We start from the raw sequence: 24,222 nt of genomic DNA on the forward strand, positions 1-24,222 counted from the left end.
GAGTTTTATATCGAATTCCATGGTTACAACTACTAATCACTAAATATTTGGAACTCACAACAAAAATTCCAGAAGATCTTAACTTAATATCACCAATGCAATTCGATATTATCGCAGATTCGATTAGATGAACAGGTACCTAAGTATTGAGTGCGTATTATGAACTCCATGCAACAATTTTGAAATATCCTGATCTAGTGCAATACTTCTTTATACCATCAATGGAATTCACTATCAGTGGAACTCGATAATTCATTCAAGTTTTGAATTTTCTGTTTGCATTTATTATTTTCAATATGATAGATAAGTACACAAGTACATTTCAGAAAATGTGACTTGAAACTTCTTACCTCCGAGCAGATCGTGCAACAGTGAAAAATCAAATGACTGAAAGAAAACGCGTTGTTGTCCGACATACCTTCGTTACATTGCCACCTCTTCATAAGAATCGATCGACAGAATATTCAGAAACTCGGCAACGTTCTACTAGAAAATAAACTAATGATGCGCATTCGTATCAACGACAACTGTCAATTTTTCGCCGCATTTCTTACTACTGGATTAGCATTCTACAGTAATAATATATAATATGATTTCTATGGTACTGATCAAGGCAGAATATACTTGAAAATTTCTGAGTGAAAGTCACAGAAAGATTCGAATAAATTGCTCATTGAGAAATTGCAGTGGGATAACGAATAATACGAATCTCTATCTGGATTTTTCTCTGATCCGAAGAATCGAAAAAAAATCAGTTCATAATTGAAAAATTTATTGCATTGTTCTTCAAACACGGATTCATGTTATAATTGAAATTAGCTTTTAAATTCACTTAATTCTAATTACAAAACATTTCTCATAAACAACCATAATTCCTAATCACAAAAATAATTAAATATTTATACATAATATACGCATACTCTATTGAATATCAGTAATATATTTTTGAATATCAAACAATAAAGCATATGTATTACATGGAAAAGTTTCAGTAGAGGTTGATGTAAGGAGGTACCATACAATTCGGCGTATGATACAAGAGCTCTGAGAAGAAACCTCAGTGAGAAAACCCTGCCTCCTCGAGAGTATTGTAGGGCGGTGTTGTTGTTGGGGAAGTAGCGAACATCCTATGAACTTGTTTAATAAAGGTTTTGAATTCAATATAATATCGCATAATTACCTTCTTCCTTCACGATTTTTGCACCCAACAACAAAGCACGACTTCACTCTTGCAGACATTTCGCTTCGTCTATTGAATAATTTATTAGTAAATTATGTCAATTCGAAAGAAAACAAGACTAGGCTCAATCGAAAGCTACTGTGAATGCAGATTTTTTCTATATATATTTTGAAGAAACCATGATAACAACCCTGTAGAACGGAAAAAGCAGCTAAGTGTGGATTTTACCCTGTTATCCCCTTCGTAAGAAAACAAGACTAGGCTCAATCTAAAGCTACTGTAAATGCAGATTTTTTCTACATATTCATATTTTGATGAAACCACGATAAAAACCCTGTATAACGAAAAAAACAGTTAAGGGTGGATTTCACCCCTATTCGTTATATTATGTCGTTCAACGAGAACAGATGTGTCAGTAGCGCTCCGCAAAACGAATTATTCTCCAAGTTTGATACTTGTAAGAATTCTATAACAAAAAGTGCTGTGCAATGCCCGTCATGACAGAAAATATTCCATCGAAGTTATGGAAAAAGAATAGAAAAATGCTGTGACAAAGATTTAATTGTCTTTGTACCAGCTACTCCGAGTGAAAAAATCGGAGAGCCGAGTGCGAGTACGATCGACGGATTCAGAAAGAATTATGTGTCAGCTGAATCAACAAATTTCGATTTGTTACTCAAAATAATAAATCAATTGGAAGAAAATGCGGACTTGTATAAGTTCAAAATATTAACATTGGAGAAAACCCTCGATGAGAAGGAATCTATATCACAGGAAATGAGAAAAAAACTCAAACAAAAAAGTGATAAACAGTCAACGAAGATAAACATTGTTCCATCCCAGCCTTCAATTTCATGTGACACCGTGAACATTAAGCGATCTGCAAGTGATGATCCTGAACTAGAGGAACCACCAGTTTCGGTTCCCGTTTCCCAGTGCCGTGCGTAGAGAGTTCCGAGTTCCAGCCGTTCTAACCGCACCTATTCCAACTCAAATGTTCAAAACAAAAACAGTCAACAGGAAATAATCATTAATTCGAATGAGCAAACACCGTTTGAGTGGAGAACAGTATCCAAAAAAATCAAGAAAAAGGCAGAGTATCAGATTGGAAACAAATAGAATGGAAAATTCAGAAAACGGCTTCGTCGGTCAAGAAAAAAAGGCATGGTTCTATATAAATAGAGTGAAACCGCATGTGACGGAAGAACAAGTCAAAACCTACATCAATTCGAAAGAAAATTTTAGGAATGTAAATGTCGAAGTGAAGGAGCTATCTTTGGTCAAAAAGCGTGGACATCTTAAAAGTTTCTTAGTGAAGTCCCGTTCAATTATAAAAATGACCTATACAATACTGACTTTTGGCCTGAAAATGTCGGGATCAAAAGATTCAATGTGTTGAGATAAATTCATCAGAGTAAAGCAAAACCAAATCCCTTACTCATTCAGAATTCTCGACAACTATAAATATGTCAAATGCGATTGGTTTATTAGTCAACAATATTAGTGCTGATTAAAAAAAAATAATAAAAAATTCAATTCTTGTATTCTTGAAATGAAGAGCCTGAACCATAATTTATAATTCCATAAGTAGTAATTGATAGTTTTCCGAAATCGGGACATTTCTTGTATATTTGAATTAAATGTTTTGAATGCATACATCGTTGCCAATATTAGATTTCGAACCAAAAAAATAAAAAATTAGTAAAATTGAGATTGAGTATCATTCAATATAGGAACCAGCTTCCGCATTTGCCTAAGCAAAAATATAATTTCAGGAGAAGCTGACATAAGTTGAAGTTATTTTCTTTGATTGGTGAAAGTAAAAAATAGAAGTTCTGTTCAAGGGCATAAAAATAGGAGTTTATGATCATTATCGGAAATATAGCTTGAAAATGAATTGAGTATTCAATTTATTTTGAAATGTTCTAAAGGCTTCATAAAAAAAAATTTCAATTGAGTCTTCAATTATCTGAATAAGAATTGAAATATATAACTTTCATGACCTAATCTTCATATTATTCACACTATGATATGCTACTGTAGAAGTTCGAAAGCCAATCTCTTTAATGGTGAAAATATTATAGATTGCTGGAATAGCAAAATAGCTGAATATGTCTGTCTTCTAAATTGGTTGTTGAAGTCTGATTGTTGAGTAATTTGATTTATATTTCATTACTTGGCTGTTTCGAAGAATCTGATTCTCGATGAAAAAAAATAAATAAAAAAAATTCATAAAGCATTTTGAACAACTGCATATCTTGATAGAAGCTATTCTTACAAGAAAGGGATTCAATTGAGTCTTCAGAGTCTTGCTTATTTCAAATTATGATTCGAAATAATTATAATCATTTCAATACCCTGAAAAATAATGAAGTTGGAGTGACTCATTTCGTATTCAAATATAAAATAGAGATGTGATGATTATAAATTACAATGTCAAATTCACATTGACGATTCTCTCTAATATTCTGATTGAATTTGAATTTTATTAAACTTTGAAGAATTGCTAGTCAAAAGCTGATTAAAAAAAAATTATCTACCTTTCTGAAGAATGGGATCTGATAGTGAACTAAAATCCGAAATTTAATGCAATAACAAACTGGTATGAACTCTATTGAAGTGAAACCAGTAGGTGGTTCAAATGAAAGTATACAGCAGTCATGGAAAGTCATATACATATTTGATGCAATAAGACGCAGGTACGGACTTCATTGAGTTGATAGCAAGGCTTCATGTAGAAATCTGATAGTGATTGAAAATCAGATATTCGGTGAAGTGAGAAACTGGTGTGTTTGATTTTGTATCAAAACCAGTAGGTAAACCTGATAACGATAAATCAGGTAACTCGAAGGTAATTGAGAATGAAACTGGTGAGTTCGATTTTGTATCAAATCCAGTAGGTAAATCTGATAACGATAAATCAGGTAACTCAAAAATAATTGAGAATGAAACTAGTGAGTTTGATTTTGTATCAAATCCAATAAGTAAATCTGATAACGATAAAGCAGGTAACTCAAAGGTAATTGATAATGAAATGAAACTGGTGAATCTGATTTTGTATCAAAACCAGTAAGTAAATCTGATAATGGTAAATCAGGTGAATGAATCGATAATAATTGAGAAAGAAACTGGTGAATCAAAACCAGTAGGTAAATCTGATATCAACACTTTGTGTCAAAAGCGAAAGAACGTGAAAATTTATGAAATGAAATTGGTGCAGTTAGTATATGAGAACAAAGTGATTGTGATGAATTGGCAATTTAAGGTGGAGGTTAATATGAATCTCATAAGAGTGAATTGGGTTGAATTTACCCAAAATAAGGACAAAGTGAAAGAATGTCCAGAGTATCGATCATGAAAATTTTTAAGTTATATGTGTTTAATATAGCATTCCTAAATATTTCTAGGCAATGAATGAAATGTTGGATGGTATGAAGCAATAACGTTATTGTTATTGTTGATGAATAAATCATGGTCTTTATTGAAGAGAATGAAAATATTGTTAATTGCAAATGGATAACAAGAATTAAAAATTATGCAAATTTGGAAATCCATTGAAATATAAACGCGTTTTGTTTTCCGGGGCTTCAAGCAGCGATAGTTGATTAGATAATGCTCAAACTTTTGAATCGGTCGTCAGAATTTCAAGCTTCAGATACATAGTAACTCTTGCAATCGATTTAATTCATTGATACATCATATAATATATAGATGTCTAAACTTTCCCTTCAAATAGCTGATAAGTTAAATAGTTTTCTTAGAGCAAGAAATTCTTAGGAAGGTTCCGTGAGGAAACGATTGTCAATTTCGTCAATTGAGTAAAGCCCAACACGTAGGAGTTAAAACAAACGAAAATTCGAAAAGGATCTAAAATGATTTCGGTTTTCGAAATTCATACTCATCGATGCATACCTATCTTATAGGTAGACAAAATATATCGCAAAATATATAATATAATTATGGTGTACTTTATCCGGATGATATATTGTAGTAGTTATACAACGAATGATGAAACATTGATAAGTTCTAATTGATGGATTTTCTATGACAAAAGCAATCAAGTTTTTTTTTGGGAATCAGAGTTGATGGAAAACAGAATGATATTATTCCTGATGAAAAAAAAAATTATTACATTATATAAGTGTTTTCAAAAGAAGATTATGAAGCACTGTGTAAAAAAATCTCATAGTATAATTAAAACGAATCTATATATTTTAAGTAGATTTTTCAATAAAAGAAGAACAAAAGAACTTTGGATGTTCTTATGGAGTTATCAGTTAATTCAAGATTGTAAAATAGGTTCGAATCATTTGAATTCAAATTTTTGGAAAATAATAAGTACAATTTATTTAAAAAAAAATGCAAACTTTAATCGCTGCCTCATCCACAGAAAAAGGTTATATACAATATGGTCCTATAAAAAGCCGTCATAATACGTGAGTTATGACTATAAAAAAAAATGTTTTAATTTGACTATTATGATGTCTATCATTATTATTATGAAGATAGAAATAATGGTTGTTTTAGCTTGTATTAGTTTTGGGAATAGTAGGTACTGCAAACCATACGAGATCAGAACATATTGACATCGAATATCTTTTCTCCCGAAATAAAAATTAGGATATATTATAAAACTCAAATAAAATTGCAGAGGTTATCAGCTATCCGTTATTTAAATCAAACCATTACCAGACTAATGTCTGTTATTTCATAGCAGGTTTAGGTTTAGTAAATTGAAGTGTTAAATGTATATTTACTAGGTATTACTATTTAATACTAAAAGTTTAATAATATGTATGTATACAATTTCTAATAGCAATGGTCTGGTGTGGTTTTTCTGGGTTTCCCACACCCTTGCAATGAATATTGGACCATACTTGTATTGCCCTAGATAACAAATGGAGGGTCTTTCTATACTCAGGAATATTTTATTTTTGCATGCAATTTTGATATGTATAGGTAATTGAGCATTGTGTTATAAAAGATAAGAGATTTGATTTTGAGGCGGCGTGTTGAGATAAATTCATCAGAGTAAAGCAAAACCAAATCCCTTACTCATTCAGAATTCTCGACAACTATAAATATGTCAAATTCGATTGGTTTATTAGTCAACAATATTAGTGCTGGCGGTCAAAGTGTTGAATAACATACCCCAGCATTTTTCGACTGTGAGAACCATATTATGTACTTCGCTATTGGAACCTATATACTGTATATAAGCATCTTTTAGGAATAAGATATTTCTCTCCGTTTCAGTTAGTTCTGGTTTGATATTCATTGAGAGTATAGATCGACCTCCGTTGAATCGATTGAATCAATATACAGATTGTTTCACAAAGTGCGTTTCATTGAAGAAGAATTTATCCTAAACCAACCTAATTTCCAACACAATGTTTATGCATACGAAAAGAATAAAAGCTCCTCTGATTTTTTATAAATAAGGTGAACCAGATAAATACATCCAATAATAAAATCAGTATTATTCACCATAATGTTCAGGCCCTGGGTACTGCCTTCAATTCATTACAGCATCTACGTACCTTTCATAATGAATTGTGGTATATTTTCCTTCGCTTGTCCTTGATATAATTATTACATTGTAGTTTCCGTGAAACCTACTCCGTCAGCACGATTCTTAAGAGTTGACGAAAAACAGGCCTCTCTTCGTCGTCCCATATCCCGGTACCCCATATATCCATTCCGTTTTTCGTGCTCCGCAGCATAACATCGGGTTAATTAACACAACGTGTATTTTTTAAAAAAGAATGCCCAAACGAAACCGTTCTTCTCCTGTGCTTGGAAGGAAATATAGTGAAATAAAAAGGATAACAAAAATAAAAAACAATTACGCGAGATGCAGAATCCATTGGTGCAAAATTTTGAGTGATGATTACAGTGATTCAGTGGCTAGTTTTGAACGTAAGACGAATTATCAATTATCAGGTAGGCTCTGTTTTTGCCTTTACCTAGATACACTAATTTACTTCTGTGTCTCACAAAATGAACCGATAATCATTGTATTTCACGTTTATCGAGGAAGAAGAACGATGATTAGAAATAACCATTGGTTATATAAAATGGAATTATGTATACAAAAAAAAAAAAAAAAAAAATTCATATTCCTATGATGGTTAAATTGTCCGATTGTTTTCACAAGTTATGAACGATTATTCTCAAGTTATAACTTTCACTACTTTGTAAAAAGATCACCTGTCGCTCAAACAAACAGGGGAAACGGTCGTTATCCCCTGAGAGAGCCCCTCAAAGGAAAATTGTTCGATTTTCTGGGCTCTCTCCTTGAGCATTTTACCATTTTCGAATTGCATTCGGTCGAATCAATTCTCGACAGGTTGCGATGTGGTCACCTTCTTGATTGTTAGCATTGAGTGTTATTATTGATCAATGTTATTAATTAAAAAAGGGTAAATTCTAGGTAGGTTCAAATCCGCCACATTACGCTTAGATCTTTCCTACTGCTTAGGATAAGGGTAACGGTCGTTGTCCCTTGAGACAGCTTATAAAAAGGAAAATTGTTCGATTTTCTGGGCTGTCTCAGAAAGCAGTTATTTGATGATATGCCGGTCGGATATCTCAAATAGAATTCGTTCGAATTCATTCTCAAAAGAAAGGAAACAAAGTATTGAAATAATAACAGTAATGGTAATAATCATAATCGTTTTCTACTTGAGTGGACAATAATCTCAGAATTCATATTCTCTATTTTCAACTGAAATATCAACTGGAAGCTTATTCAGTTTATTTTATTCTGTATATCAATTCTATTACACAGGCCACTCGTGGAATATTAGTTGGAAGGCCTGTTGGTGTTTCCAATAAAATGAAAGCATTTCTTAACTCGAAATGAATAAAATCCCTCATAGGGTTTCCTATAGTGGATATTCCAAAATCTGCGGCTCTCACAATCAGTATCAACTCAAGTTTATGAAGCTGTCAACGCTCCTTGAGATTGTTTATGTTATCGAGAGCCGAGTCAGAGCTTGTCTCTGGCTGAGTTGTAATTCAATGGCCCTATTCGAATATTTCACGGATTCGAATTAGAATATTGGTTGAAGTCAGTTTTTAATTTTGGAGATAATCTTGAACAGGAACTCAACCTAATATCTTAGAGCCTGAAATGAATATTGTCGAAGAAAATTCGACTGCTTTAGATAGTGATCTTCCAGAACATAATTCAAGTGTATTGAGTCTCAAGCCAAATATTGACAGTATCGATGGTGAACCAATTCATGATGAAATTGTCATTCGTTGGAATTCCTAATTGTTGAAGGGTTTAACGAAAGACCAGCAAAACGATCTTCATAAAACTTACAAAATTCCTGTAAATTATAAAGCTCTGCTCCCTCCACAGGTTAAAAGTAAAATCAAAGCTTTATTACCTAAATCCGCACTGGAAAATGATAAATATATGGCCAACCTACAACAGCAGCAGGCTCACGGCCTATCAGCCTTAGGCGCCCTCCTACAAAACATGCTTCCTAACTCAGAACAATCGAAGTGTGTTAAGATTTTAGCAGACGCTTGTCAATTATTTAGCAACGTTCATCATAACATATCAGCTCACCGAAAATATAAAATAATCCCACATTTGAGTTCCGATTGTGAAAAGGTCGCGAGAAGTATGGAGGTGAATGAATTCCTTTTCAAAAAAAAAAAAAAACTTTCGCAGAAGCGGTTTAACCGGAGCAGTCTTCAAAGAAGGCCAGTGCTGTCTTCAAAAATAAGAAATCTTGGCAACAGCCGTATTCACAACCTGGACCTTCAGGTTCACAGACTCCCAAGAATTATTTAAACGAACACCGTTCAATTTACAAGGGACGGAAAAGGGAGAGGGGGGCAAAAAAGGAGAAGAATTCGTTAGATCATCGCCCCAGATACAGGAACACAGCCAAGAAATTTTACAAACTATATTAAGTCCCACGTCAGAGGTAAGCCGCTACGCCGGAAGACTTTCCAGTTTTATTAAAACTTGGAGTACTATTACACATGACCATTCAGTATTGGGATAAGTTAGGGGTGTATCTATTCCCTTCAATTCGAAACCTCGACAGATATTCAAACCTTCAGTAAAAATCATTCAGGAGCAAATTAATGATTATAGGCAATCGATAGACGATTTGATTAAAATAGGAGCTATAGAAGAATGTCTTCCGACAGCGGGGCAGTTCATATCTTCTTATTTTTTGATAACAAAATCGAATGGTAAAAACAGATTTATATTGTATCTCAAGAATCTCAATACTTTCATTGAATGTCCTCATTTTAAATTGGAGGAATATAGAACTGTTTTGAAACTTTTGAGTAAAGAAAATCAAATGGTAAAAGCAGATTCATATTGAATCTCAAGAATCTTAATACTTTCATTGAATCTCTTCATTTTAAATTGGAGGATTATAGAACTGTTTTGAAACTTGTGAGTAAAAATTGTTTCCTATCAAATATAGATCTTAAAAGATCCCTATTTTCTTGGGCCCATAAAGCAAAACTCAAGAAATATCTGAGGTTCTGATTCAATAATATATTGTAACAGTTCAATAGTTTACCTTCTTGTGCCCATAAAGCAAAAAGCAAGAAATATCTGAGGTTCTGTCTCAATAATATATTGTAACAGTTCAATAGTTTACCTTTTGACCTGAACATAGCCCCTTATAAATATACTAAACTGCTGAAACCAGTAGCCAAGGAACTTAAGACTTTCTGGTATTGTGACAGTTTTTTATTTGGATGATATTCTTATAGTTGGTAGAAATGAGGAAGAATGTTCTTGCAATATACAGTTAGCACTTGGACTTCTTCAAAATTTGGGTTTTATAATAAACCGGGAAAAAGGTACATTGAAACCTAAACAATGTATTAAATGTCTGTGTTTCATTTACGATACCCTGAATATGCGCATATCATACCCAGAAGATAAAATAATCGTCATTCAAAAACTGATGGAAACGAACAAAAACCATGACTTGAATGACTTTGCTATGATGATAGGCAAATATGTAGCTTCTTGCCTCGCCACATCTTACGTGTGCATTCATATAAAACCGTTTGAGAGATTAAAATACCAGTCATTGTTAGGGGACAGCCTAAATTATCAAAAGAAAATTACTCTACCAAATTCCCTGAAAACTGAATTGGATTGATGGTAAAAAAATGTCGGCTTAGGACAGAATATAAAACCTAAGCCTTTCTCTGTTGAAATATTTTCAGACGCTTCACAGACAGGTTGAGGAACCTTTTGTGAGGGTTTAAAATGTCATGGATTCTGGGACAACGACGAATCTATAATGCATATAAATTTTCTAGAAATCAATGGCGCATTTTATGCCCTGAAATCCTTTGCCAAAGTCCAAACTAATATTCGTATATTATTGAGAATAGACAATCAGACTGCTATTTCCTGCATTAACCGAGGCGGAAGTATCAAATATTCATATTTAAATTCTATCACTAGAGAATTGTGGTAATGATGTGAGGAGAGGCATATTTCAGTATACGCTAGTTATATTTCTTCAAAAGCGAATACAGATGCTGATGCTGAATCGAGATCGTCATCAATAGACATAGAGTATGAATTGAATGAAAAAGCATTCGCAAAAATTAAATTAAAACTTGGAAACCCAGAAATAGATCTATTCGCCACGAGAATAAACAAGAAGTGTGGAAAATTCATTCATGGTTCCTGAGTATGCCATCGATGTCATGATCGCATCTTTAATAAAAAGCACCATGAAGTAGTATTCAGCATGTTTCAAAAAGTATTGGGGTTTTCTGCCTTAGTAAAGAACAAGATCCATTTGTGTATAAATTACAAACTTACTTAGAATTTTTATCAGAACACTCAAACCATATTAATTCATATAGATCAGCGTTAAATTTAATAATTGGTCCTTTAGAAACCGGTGATCAGAAAATAGTAACAAGATTTTTGAAAGGTGTTGCAAATGTTCATCCACCAAGACCTAAAAATAACACTTAGAGTGATTATACCCTTCAGAAAATCTAACTACAGAATTGCTACTAAGGAAACTTGTCACACTTATGGCTCTGACTTCAGCTAGTAGGGTACAAACACTCTCACTAATAAAACTTGAGAACAATATTAAACCAGACAAAATTGAGATAAAAATGCCCGAAAGAATAAAAACGACTGCCCCAGGTAGATATCAACCATTATTAATTTTTCCAGTTTTTAACAATATTCCGAAACTGTGTGTAGCTTTGTGGCATATATAAATCAAACACAGTTGTGTCGCAAAAATGTGAAGAATCTCATATTGACCTTATGAAAACATATTCACTTTGCATCTTCACAGACCATAAAACACTGGATCAAAAAGACATTGTATGGTGCAGGAATAGATACCTACATCAGTCTACTCTGACCATATCATAAGGCATGCATCCACATCAGCCGCATTTAGGGCTGGTGTAAATATCGAACAAATTCGAAATACAGCAAGTTGGACACCGACTTCAAAAACTTTTTTTTTTTTTTCAAATTTTACAATAGACCCTTGAAAGAACCTAACGATAATTTTGCTAGGGCAATTATGAACCTGGAAAAATAATTTTTTTTTGTAATTTTATGTTACTCGATAGAAATACTTTACCTTTTATTATTCTGTCTCAATTAAACACGATTTCTGGGACTGTTACTTTAATTCCAGATTGTGATGATTCACTCTGTGTGAATTTATAGACTGAATATATTTTATTCGAAAAATCCCCTATTTTTGCTCTGAACATCTACAATGTAATAATTATATCAAGGACAAGCGAAGGAAAATTAATAAATTAATCGACTTACCTGAAGGAAGATTAATTGTAATTTTCCGAGCTTGTCCGTAGATATAATTATTACCCACCCTCCCAGATTATAGGTTTCGTTAGATACTTACTACCTAAATCTAGCTCCCTGATGTAAGGTGATTTTTCGAGAGTCGCACTTTCACGGAATGGATATATGGGGTACCGGGATATGGGACGACGAAGAGAGGCCTGTTTTTCGTCAACTCTTAAGAATCGTGCTGACGGAGTAGGTTTCACGGAAACTACAATGTAATAATTATATCTACGGACAAGCTCGGAAAATTACAATTAATCTTCCTTCAGGTAAGTCGATTAATTTATTAATTATGCTTAACGGAACATTGGAAAACATATGATGAATTGGATAATTTCATAGACAATTTTGAATTGGTATCATCGGTTTGTCGAGAGAAGGGTGAAAATGGTGGTTCAGCAATCCATACAAGAAGAACAAATTACACCAGGGAAAGAAAAGATCTGAGCGATTTATCTGTTGTAGGTCATTTCGAATGTTCTGCTGTAGAGTGCCTCCTGGATAAAACATAGTTGGTCATCATATCTGTATATAGACCAGGCCGTGGAAGATTTGATATTCTGTTGGAAAAACTTGAGATGATTTTATCTTCTATAGGAGTGAGTGAAAAAATCATAATAGCTGGTGATTTAAATATTAACCTGTCTCCGTCCAGTGATGTTGGTGAGAAAATTGACTTTCTGTCCCTCATGAGCTCGTTTGAACTTTTGCAAACTATATTCGAACGCACAAGATAACCTATAATACAAGTAGTTCTTTAGACAATATTTTTACAAATTTCCATTTTTCAGAGTTCACGACCCAGGTTCTTCGGACTGATCTGTCAGATCACTTTGGAGTCCATTGATGCCTTCAAAAGCGATCTGGGGTAGCAGGACTGGGGGAATGTTTATCAGATCAGTGAGCAAGATATCAATGCGCAATGGGATGCGTTCATGGGAACTTTCAAATTGATTTTCAGTGAAAGATTTTTTTTTAAATTGGTTCATTTAAAAAAGTCATCCTCCAATGAGATGTATAATACTATAGAAATTCAAGAATCTAAAAATAAATTAGACTGTTTATTATTGATGAGAAACAAACATAAACGCTATGACGATTCATACAAATTAGAGAAAAAACACTATGAAGCTTTACTCATGAAATCTAAAATCTCTTACATTCATAAGAAGGTGGAAACTTCAGATAATAAATCAAAAACAATGTGGTCACTGTGTGACGAGGCAGATTTTGCCCCGCCACGAAAAGGAAATTTCTTCACCTATACTTGCATAATAAGACCCATCATACGAAATATTTTCGAAGAAAACCGTTATGTTATCATAGGGGATCTTTACCGATTTATATTATGCCATTGTTTTCCACCGACCAGTCCCATATTTGTAGCGGAAACCGTATATGTCTTTTGTTTTCAGTATTCATATATTTTAGAATTCTTTCCGTTGCACCGTACTTTTTCTGACTCAAAAAAGGTCTTTCAACTTGTTCTGTTTTTCCTTCTCTTCAATTGTTTGTCTCTTTCCGAGTCCGTTGATTTACCGAACAATTTGAGTTTATCCAATGGGGGACTGAGTTGCCCATGGTGGGGACAGTTTTCCGGGGTACCTACTTCTTCGAGTTCCGGCGCTGAAGGTCAAGATCAGTATGAATTGAGATCGACAGGCGAGTGAGTGACGAACGTGAGAAATTTCCCAAACTCACGAGAATATAAACTCCAAGGCAAGTAATTTGTCACATTTATTTCTGCTTTATTGCACCCTTGTAGAGTGATATTCTCTTCAGACTTTTTTTGCTTGTCTGAAAATCCGAATTAACCATGATCTATCTAACCATTCCCTGCTGTATATAGTGCTTTCCGTTACCGTAGGGTGGCATTTGGGTTCCAGGAGGACGTTGGGCCCCCTTACTTTTCCGATACTTGAATATTTTACCGTTTCGTCCCGATTTCTAACCGTTTGAATTATAAGTTATAAGTTAGATTCGCCGAGCATAGAGTTGGGATTCTATAACCGTTAAATACCCTCACTGCCGGACTCTGAGGCCGCTGTTTGACAGTCAGCCATCTTGAAGTCACCGAGAGAGAGACTGAGAGACCGAAGGAAACCGACAGCGTACTCCAGCTGAACTGGTGACTTGTCTTAATTCCGTTTATTTTCCGAAACCGTACATATTTCTTCACACTTCGTTCATTTGGGACTTGACATACTTCCGTATATTTTTCCGAAACCGTTCATTTTCCTGAAGTGTGACCGTAGTTAACTGGGGGTTACTTTGCCAGCCGTCCTGCGCCGACCAGACCCAGCCGTTGACGTCCACGATTTGTTGTACATGTATATTTTCTTTTTGTGTACAGTTTATTTTAATATAAATAAAAAGTTGAACATTTATTTTCTTGCCAATTATTTTGTCAGTGAGAGTCTATTTATTTAATCAGTTTCATCTAAGAGATAGCTGTGAGAAGTTTTCTAATTTGCTCCTGATTTTTTTTTATTATTTTTCAATGTATAATAACCGTACATCTACGGGAGATGATTCCCCAACATTAGGGTCCTGTAGCGTTCCTCGAACACCTGAAGAACGATTGAATCATCACTTTTAAGACCGGACCTGTTCCAAAAGAATCTCCCGGTCAGAGAGTGGAATTATTAGAGTTATTTCGTTAAATATTGAAGGAATCTCCAAAGACAAAAGCGATTATTTATCTAAATTATCGATGGATTGGCATGCAGACATTATTCTTCTCCAAGAAACCCACTGTGCGAACCAAGAACAACTCCAAGAAAGAGGCCTTTTAGCAGGTTATGTATTAATTGATTATCTATTGAGTCCCATTTATCGTCTGACGTTGAGAATTCTTTAATTGGTAATATTAACTTAATTCGAAAAAGTGATATTAACGGAGTTTTTTTCATTGCTTTCAAACTTAATAATATTTCTACCCAACAAACACAATATACAGCAACTGTACAAATACTGCACTACAAGTGCCACCAGAATGCAGCACAGAGATTGCTGTACTGAAACTGCACAGTTTCTGTATTGACAATTCTGCATTTTCAAAATGCAGTTTTTGATGTACAGTAAATGCACAGTTTCTGTATTGATAATTCTGCATTTTCAAAACGCAGTTTTTGATGTACAGTAACTGCACAGTTTCTTCTTTGATAATTCTGCATGTGCTGTAACTGCACAGTTTCTGTATTGATAATTCTGCATTTTCAAAATGCAGTTTTTGATGTACAGTGACTGCATAATTTCTGTATTGATAATTCTGCATTTTCAAAATGCAGTTTTTGATGTACAGTGACTGCATAATTTCTGTATTAATAATTCTGCATTTTCAAAACGCAGTTTTTGATGTATAGTGACTGCACAGTTTCTGTATTGATAATTCTGCATTTTCAAAATGCAGTTTTTGATGTACAGTGACTGCACAGTTTCTGTATTGATAATTCTGCATTTTCAAAATGCAGTTTTTGATGTACAGTGACTGCATAATTTCTGTATTAATAATTCTGCATTTTCAAAACGCAGTTTTTGATGTATAGTGACTGCACAGTTTCTGTATTGATAATTCTGCATTTTCAAAATGCAGTTTTTGATGTACAGTGACTGCACAGTTTCTGTATTGATAATTCTGCATTTTCAAAACGCAGTTTTTGATGTAGAGTGACTGCACAGTTTCTGTATTGATAATTCTGCATTTTAAAATGCAGTTTTTGATATGCAATAACTGCGCAGTTTCTGTATTTGCAAGTCTTCATTTCAAAAATGGAGTATTTGATATAGAGTTACTGCAAAGTTTCAACAATGATAATTCTCCATTTTTCAATTCTGAAGTCTGAAAATGCAGTATTTGATGAACAGTAACTGCACAGTTTCTGTAATGCTGCAATGCGTCCAGTGTAGGAAGGTACGATCGGTAGAGTACGTTATTGACGATTATGCCCGAAACGTCTGTCCTTTGTTGGAAGTTGGAACGTTTAAAGTTAGTCGTTGGGCGTTATGAAGGTTAAAGAGACATTTCATAAACAGATTTAATTAAATAATTGAAGACTTCTTTCATTACCAAAATATGGATTATATTGTAGCGGCGTAGTTGTACCCATGGTAGAAGAATACTTCATCTCACCATAGTGGTACCAGAGGTAGCCAAACGATGGCATCACTGCTCTCGACGGTTGCAATCACAGGATAGCATACACGTCTATTGCGGTGCAGCATATACCAAACGATGGCGCCACCGGCGACGTATTACTCTATACCGTCGACGTAACCGACGTTTATAGCAGGCACGAACTACGCTGCATCGGCGATTGTCGTAGGTAGCTGCTAAGGTTCATAATGGTACTGGGTAACGATATAGTTACGGCACAATGACTGCTGCACAAAAAGTGCAGTTCTTGCACAGCTATTGTTGCATTTAAAGTGCAGCTTGCTGTACACTAGTTTTTACACAATTAATGCTACATTTAAAGTGCAGCTTGCTGTACAGCTTGAGCACAGTGACTATTGTATATAAAATACAGCTTGCTATACAGTTTTTGCACAGGGACTACTGCATATATAGTGCAGCTCACTGTACAGTTTGAGCACAGTGACTACTGTATATAAAATACAGCTAGTTGTATAGTTTTTGCACTTAACTGCTGCATTTGAAGTGTAGCTAGCTGTGCAGTTTTTGCAAAGTGCATACTGCATTTAAAGTACAAATTGCTGTATAGTTTTAGCACCTAACTGCTGCTACATTGATTGCAATACCATCGCTGTTTTTAAAGTGCAGATGTGGCTGTATATCAACTGCAGTTTGTACTGTACACAGTCCACCGGGACGTATACGGTCCTTTTTGGTGCAGTTACTGCATTACCGTCACTGCAGTCAAGTGAAGCAACGATGTGCAGTTTTTGTACAGTGACTGAATTTCAGTGTTTGCTGGGTATAACCAATATTTACAAACCCCCCAATACTCTTTGGCCTCGAAATTTCGATGTTATTTTTCCTCATCCTTCAATTCATTGTGGAGATTTTAATTGTCATCACATTATGTGGGGTTATGCAGTTAACGATTATAATGGGACAGCTTTAACTGAGTGGATTGAAAATAACGACCTTCATCTAATTTTCGATGCAAAAGATAGGCCTACTTTTCATTCGGCCAGATGGAACATAGGATATGATCCAGATTTATGTATAGTTTCCTCTGATGTAAATTCCAGACCTCTTTCTGTAAACCGTAAAGTTTTGAATAATTTCCCACACAGTCAACATAGACCAATTTCACTCTGTTTAGGTAATATTCTTCACACAAATGCTTCCTTACCTAAGTCAAAGCTTCCAGAAAGCTCGCTGGGATAAATTTAAGGAAAAAGTTGATAGTGATATAAGATGGTTTTGTCCCTCAAAAGCATAAAAATTACTTTAGATTTATGGGTGTTATTAATTCTGCTGCGAAAAAATTTATTCCTAGAGGCTTTCGAAAAAATTATATCCCTGGTTGGTCAAGGGAAACAGAAAGTTTGTATGAGGAATATCAACTATCCCCAACAGAACAGAAATCAGATGCATTATAAAAATCTATTAATGTCGATCGTGAAGAAAAATGGAATGATATTGTGTCTAATATGAATTTTACTCATTCGAGTAGGAGTTCTTGGGATATTTTACGGAAATTAGGAGAAGCTGCGCCTTTAACTAAAGCCAGAACTGATTGCTCGCCGACTTGTGAATGTAGCGAACACAGTTAAAATCTCCCAATCGAAAGTTGAAGACATGAGGACAAAATTACATAAATTAAGGAAATCCGCATCTATTGTAGATGTTATTTCTAATCCTTTTAATATGGATGAATTAAAATCTGCAATTAGATGCACGAAATCTCTAAAAGCTGCTGGGTTTGATGGCATTTACTCAGAATTCATAAAACACTTGGGAGTAAAAGCTTTATCTTGGCTATTATCGTTTTATAATGATATTATGAATTCTGGTAATTTTCCAACTGAATTAAGAAAACCAAAAGTTATTGCAATTTTGAAGCATGGTAAAAATTCTTCGGATCCGAATAATTATCGTCCTATAAGTTTATTAAGTGTCCCTTTCAAAATTCTTGAGAAATTGATCCAATTTAGGATTGAAACATATGTTGAGGATGTTTTACAAAATTGCCAGGGAGGTTTTAGAAAGAATAGAAATCAGGTACTGAGCCTGACTACTTTTATTGAATCGGGTTTCAATAATAAGAAGAAAACAGGAACAGCATTTGTAGATCTATCACCGGCGTACGATACGGTGTGGAAAGATGGTTCAATTTTTAAACTTCATAGTCACTTAAAATGTGGTAAAATGGTTCGTTTGATAGAAAATATATTATCTGATCGAAGACTTCGTGTTTTTGTTAATGATAAAAGCAGTAGTTTCAAAACTTTAAATAATGGACTTCCACAAGGATCGGTATTATCTCCTCTTCTTTTCAATTTATATTTATGTCATATCCTCGATACGTCTTCCGAAAAATTTATTTACGCCGTTGATATTGCTCTTGCTTTTCGCCATTCTGATTTCGAAGTAATAGAAAATTGCTTTAACGCAAGACTTAGAAATCCTGAAAAATTATTTCCTTGAATGGCGGTTATGTCCTAATCCAAATTAAACAGAAGTTTCCTGTTTCCATTTGAATAATCAGCAAAAATATAGAAAATTTAAAGTAACTTTTAATGATGATGTTTTACAACATAATTTCAATCCTAAATATCTCGGAATAAAATTAGATTCTTCATTGAATTTTATGGTTCATTTGGAAAGTTTACGTTTGAAATTAAAATCGAGGAACAATATAATTCAAAAATTAGCTTGTTCTTCATGGGATGCTGATGCCATCACACTTCGTACGGCAGCTTTGCTCCTAGTTTCTTCTGCTGCTGAGTACTGTTGCTCTGTTTGCTTCAACAGTGCTCACGTCAATAAAATCGACACCATACTCAATGATTCTATGAGGACTGTTACGGGGACTATCAAATCTACACCTTTGAATTGGTTACCCGTTCTGTCAAACATCGTACCACCTCTTATTCGCCGACAGGTGGCAGTCTCGAAGTCTTGGAATAAATTCCATTCCTTCCCAAATTTATTTCCAATTTTATCATATTTACCAGATTCTAGAAGTGCCAGATTGAAATCTCGTAAGCCTTTATGGACTAATGATTTTCTGTATTCGACTAATACCATAAAGAATTTTGGCAATCAGAATGGAATTCATGTAATCTCTTTGATAAAGATTTGATTACTGATCCTTCAAAAAAAGTTCCTGGCTTTGATCTTCCTAGAAAAATTTGGTGTACACTAAATCGACTGAGGACTGGCCATGGTCGGTGTGATAGCATGCTCTTTAGGTGGAATGCTGTTGATAGTCCAAGATGTGAGTGTGGTACAGAAGAAGAAACTATAGACCACTTCGTGAAGAGTTGTAGAATATATCATTTTCAGGGTGGTTTCGAAAGTATTCATTCGGTGACCGATTCTTTTTTGAGATGGGTTACAAATTTCAAAATTATTTGATGAGTAATATAAAATTCAATTTTTGTTTTCAGATTATTCTTCGTCAACCATCATAGTAGAAAGAACGGGAGGAAGTTTTTGGATTTTGTCATATAAAGAAGATGTCCTTCAATATAATAATTTCAGCTATTGATATGAATGACCGCATATATATATATATATATATATATATATATATATATATATTTATCCAGCATACTATGTTGCGTCCATACATTGTCTTGGGGCCATACACTATTGCGTCCTGAATAATACTGCGTCCGTATACCGGACGCAACATTGTTTTTCAAAGTTTTCTCTGCTATTTCGAGGGATTCAGCGACTGGGGTGGTCGCAAATCGTGAAGGACGTCGAGAGCTATCTTTGAAACAACTATAGATTTCATTCATCTTTTGATAAAAGAGTTATTCCATGTTGAAAAACATATCTCCAGACGCAGTAAAGTGCGTCTCATGAAACCTAAAGTATATTTTTAGTTCACGCAAATTCCGCTTCGGGGGCGCTTCAAATGATGAAAACTGATATACAGTCAATATACGTCTTTCACACGACGCATAATGTTGCGTCCTAAATCTGGCAACTGTGTATACAAGTAAACCAAGTTGTATTTGCACAACTGAAATGATTTAGCTTCCTAGGCTCCAAGGTCATCCCGAAATTCTGTTAGGTGAAGAATTGGATTCTGTCTCTAGAGCAATAGCAGGTCCGATTGAAGTGCCCTTATGGTGTTCTTTTGACTGATATTGTCATTATTATTTTTTCGAATGAAAAAAAATTATAACTCACGTGAATTTTATTCCACTTCAATTAGAAATCAAACGATAACACTTTCCAGAAAATTATCGGATTTATAAATTGACATGAAAGGTATCGCTTTCTCCGCTTAAGCATATGTCATCTCATTTCACTTGAGAATTAAAATTTTTTTATTCCACTTGATGAATAAACGTCAACTTCCCTGTATTTGCCTCCTCATTTCCTTTTGTTCCCGAGCGACCAGGAACCTAGCTATAGAGTCATACGGTCATACAGAGCAGTTTTTGTTGATCGGTCGTCCTGTAGGCCATCTGGCATTTGTGAATTGGTGTATTCTCCAGATTCTATGTTCTTATGTTGTTATCTACTACTTTCTTCATTGTCTTCAATAGAAACGATGTTGAATTCATTGTTCTTGAAGATTGTGGGTCCCCATTTTGGTGTGAAGAGAACTTTTGTCCTTCTCCATTTTCTGTGTATATGACTCATTCTAAGCAGCTTCTGGTTATCTTCAGAAGATGAAGACTCTTCTAGGATTTTTCTTCACACTGGTGATCTATATAGAATGAAGGTGAAGGTCTATATTGCTGTATCGATTCTAGTTATGGGTTTACTACCTGTGAAGGTTGTTTTGGGAAAACTGAAAGATCGTTTCTGTTCTCCTTCGGTGAATTATCCGTCTGGCTTATTTATCGATATTGTGGGTTTGATTACTCCTTTTGCCATGACCTTTTGTATTCTGTGTGCTGTGGGATTAGAAGTGACATTACCACAAAAACTAAAAAGTTCCACAAATTATGTCAACTCTTGTATATATGTAGTGTCCTTGTGATATATTATTTAATAAGGACTGTCTGTCAAAGTGTATATCACAGATATGCGAGATCTGATGGAATTTAGAACAAATCATACTGTACACAGATGACTGAAACAACATATTTGTTCTGGGCGTAGTAAGGTTGAACAAGTGTACGGGTCTAGAACTTGGGCGTCCTACATGAAATCCTACTCTAGCGAGTAGATGTGCCATTCAAGGGTCCATGAAGGAACCTCAAACAAACAACGCCCTTCCTGACATCAAGCTTAACTGCACCGAATTTATTCAACAACTTACTAATTCGCAAAAAACTTCTTTGAACAGCCTCCATTAGTCCGAGAGTTGGCAACGAAAATTGTACTGGCGCATAATTTAATATGATTTAATATTGAGGGTGTACATAAGTCAGCACCCACTCTCAAGGTCAGATAGTGAAACGCGCTTTGATGTAGGTATATGAAATTTGTGGGCTAAGTCAAAAACTCAAAATTCCTAACAGCATTTAATCAAACGTGGTGACTGGTTTCGCATCAGCAAAGCTAATGCATCCTCAGACCAATCGGCACACTACAAGAAAACAACAACTATTTAAGAAACAGAAGGACAAAGAACAATGCAACCTACTGTTTATGCTATTCTAATCAGGGTCGTCAATTCTATAAAAAACGAGATACACAATAACTAAAATTAAGTACATCAATTCACAAGTCAACTCAATAACAATCAAATTAAAACTGAGAGACAAGACCTGATATAGGTTAGTTTAAGAATATAGAACATGAACCCAATCATTTCGTGAACCACAGAATTCATAGATTAGTTTCTAATTGTTTTTACATACAAATCAACGAAGAAAGGGATATATGGAACTACACACAAACTTTATAAAACAGCGTTCATAACGTACATCTCACTAAAATCCACTTGCGAGTTCAGAACTAGGAATGGATATAATTTTTTAAATTTTAAAATTTCGAATTTTTCCAAATAGTCTATTAAAAGGCAGTTAATGCCTGTATGTAATATTTTTAGACCTGTTTCTTGTACAAAGTGGTGACCTTCTTTAAATAGGTGATTGCCAAAATGGGAATCATCGTAATGTGGGCCTAGCCTCAAAAAAAACCACGTTTGATTAAATGCTGTTAGGAATTTTGAGTTTTTGACTTAGCCCACATATCTAGCGTTCCTACTTGGACTTAGGGTATATGAAATTACAACACACTCTACAAGTATTTTGTAATGATTGAAAATTGTCACTAGTTCATAGAACAGAAAACTTGAAAAAGTGGTCAGATCTCATTTTAGTGAAACGCGGTGTGTCAGTACACCACATAAGTTGCTGCCTTGACGATATTGTTTCAAAAGAATTGTATTACCTGAAACTGCATTTACTGCTCAAATATCATATATTATCTGTGAATAAAATATTCAGACCACATATCAATAGAAGAGAGGCAGTCAGCAGTCACCCCAAAGTACGGATATTGTAATTTTATATAAATCAAAGAGCGTCGCCGTCAGATGTTCCACTACCTGACCTTTTAGCGTGGGTGCTGATTCATATACACCATCAAAACTAACTCATATTTAATTATGATCCACTACAAATCTTTTGCCGATTTTCGTCACCACCTCTCGGAATATATGTCATTGTGATGTGTATGGCAATCGTATATTGGGTTCCAAGCAATTCATCCAAACTCCAGTTTGCTCGTCACAAATGTATTGAACAGCAAAATCATGGTTTCCGGTTCAGAAAATATCTGCTATTACGCACGATGAATTCATACAATCTTGGCCTCGTACCAAGTAAATGATTAACATGAGGAACAAATGTAAAAGTAAATAGTTCTTTTTCCTGGTGTACGTGGCGACATTGTACTCAAAAATGCTCAATGGTAGTTGATTTCTGCCACACCAAATCAAGAATGAATGCACAAAGCACGCTGCAGGATACGCAGTCTTCAATAGTCGGCATGAGCCCATGCACGAATAGGATTAGTTAGATGCATCCTCACTTGTTCAAACTTCCGGGAGTGGATAACTGGAGTGGAAGGCCTCTAAAATTCCCTGATCGACTTTTTGTTCCAGATCGTAATGCGAGAGGTTTGGCCAATTCGTTTCGAACTGTTGTAAGTTTTGCTTCAGATGGAACTTAATAGTGTATCAGTTCCTCTTCTGTTATTTTATATTCGATTATCCTATGGTCAGAGATTAATGGTTTGGTCACCATTTCCCAAGCTTAAACACTTCTTCTGGAAGCTGCGTTGACCATTGTCACGTCCAGAACCCCTTTTCTTGCCCTAGTGATAGAACCCTGTGTTGTCCCCACGTTCTTGAGATAGTTCTTCATTCTGCAAGAGTTCTGCAGGACAGAATAATCTCCAATTAGTAACGTTATTAGTTCTCAGATCTAAAAATTCTTCAATCAGATTAACCATTCAAACTTTATGCCCTGGGTATGAAGCCCCCTGTTCGAACATTGATCCTCTGTATTTTTCACTTTTCTGTTCTTCGTTCACTACTACATTATTTTTGGCAGCGAAGGGAATACAACACAAGAAATTCTTTGAGCTCTTTTTCTGGCAGAACTTTATCCAGCTTTATTGCATGTATAAACACGCTTTTTCAACAACTTGGCATATGCCAAGTTGTTGAAAAAGCCTAATTGCAATATATGCGAGCTTTATCATTCTCAAAATCTGATTTGGTCTTTGGAGGTACAAATGAGAGCTTTGGTTATTTGTCTATGCCATAAACTTCTCTCAGTTGGAAGTAAGGAATTCGCATTGTGTCTCTCTATATACCCTGATAAAGTATGAATTCTGCAAGCGGACAAGATGTGCATAAGGGTTTTCGTCGATCACGGCTAGCCCTGCAAGATGTTGAGGTGACCACTTGCATTATATTCTTCTTATACTACCTAGTATTCTTGTATCTAGTATCACTCCATCTTGATGAACAAATCCTCCCGTTTCCGACATCAGCTCAGCCGATTCCAGAAAAGCAGAAGATGATTTTTACAGCAAGTCATGGTCTTTCAATCTCTTGAAATATAT

Source organism: Coccinella septempunctata, chromosome 5 (genome assembly GCF_907165205.1).
Source record: "Coccinella septempunctata chromosome 5, icCocSept1.1, whole genome shotgun sequence".
In the NCBI taxonomy this organism is placed as follows: Eukaryota; Metazoa; Arthropoda; class Insecta; order Coleoptera; family Coccinellidae; genus Coccinella; species Coccinella septempunctata.